General features: G+C 38.6%; 1 pseudogene; it reads left to right on the forward strand.

Moving 5' to 3' along the window:
- Nucleotides 1–310: 310 nt before the first annotated feature.
- LOC116818213 (eukaryotic translation initiation factor 4 gamma 2 pseudogene) lies at nt 311–1,047 on the forward strand (annotated as a pseudogene).
- Nucleotides 1,048–1,217: the final 170 nt, after the last annotated feature.

Consider the following 1,217-nt stretch of genomic DNA (forward strand, 5'->3'; position numbering starts at 1 on the left):
TCAAAGTAATTCACTAGTCTTAGATCAGGAGTTGGCAACCTTTCAGAAGTGGTGTGCCAAGTCTTCATTTATTCACTCTAATTTAACGTGCCAGTAGTACATTTTAACGTTTTAGAAGGTCTCGTTCTATAAGTCTAATACATAACTAAACTATTCTATGTAAAGTAAATACGGTTTTTAAAATGTTTAAGAAGCTTCATTTAAAATTACATTTAAAATGCAGAGCCCCCTGGATCGGTAGTCAGGACCCAGGCTGTGTGAGTGCCACTGAAAATCAGCTGACATGCTTCCCTTGGCATGTGTGCCATAGGTTGCCTACCCCGTCTTAGATATAACTTCAAAATGTTTTCATACAACTTTTATTTCTAGTTTCTTGCAGTATATTTCAAGTGAAGTGAGCCCGCCTAATGACGAACCAGATTCTTCCTCTGCTCCTTCTAAAGAGCAGTTGGAGCAGGAAAAACAACTGCTGCTTTCCTTCAAGCCAGTAATGCAGAAGTTTCTTCATGACCATGTTGATCTACAAGTGAGTGCTCTGTATGCACTTCAGGTGCACTGCTACAACAACAACTTTCCAAAAGGTATGAATCTCTCAAATACAGTAGCAAATTGGCAAAGTATTAATCCGGTACCATCCATGCGTGAAGTGTTTAGTAACCTCTGTCAGAGGGCACTCTATAATAATAGTAGCGTCTGCTACATTTATAACTAGGATGAGCTTAAAGTTTACCACCTGGGTGCAACCGTATACTTACTTAATGAAACTTCATTTAATGTGCAATTGTCAGCCTTGCATAGAGCTTTCTATAGCTAGGGAAACTGCTTCTGAGGAACACAATTGCCTAATATTGAATTGGTTTACCTGGTCTCTTTTTTTTTATAGGCATGTTACTGCGCTTTTTTGTTCATTTCTATGACATGGAAATTATTGAAGAGGAAGCTTTTTTGGCATGGAAAGAGGATATTTCTCAAGAGTTTCCAGGGAAGGGCAAAGCTTTATTCCAGGTAAAAGTGTGTATAATGGAGCAGAAATTAAGCAAATCTGTACTGAAAAAGATTCTTATATTTCCATTGTGCTGATGAGTTCAGGGAAGCCTGTTGTAAAAATATTAAGTACTTAGCTTAATTTAGAAATGCTCTTACGTGGCATTTATTTGGGCTGGGGAAGGGAATATGAGGCAGGATAAAGGAGCACTCTTCCTCTCTCTCTTCCCCCC

Source organism: Chelonoidis abingdonii, unplaced genomic scaffold, assembly GCF_003597395.2.
Source record: "Chelonoidis abingdonii isolate Lonesome George unplaced genomic scaffold, CheloAbing_2.0 scaffold3133, whole genome shotgun sequence".
NCBI lineage: Eukaryota > Metazoa > Chordata > Testudines > Testudinidae > Chelonoidis > Chelonoidis abingdonii.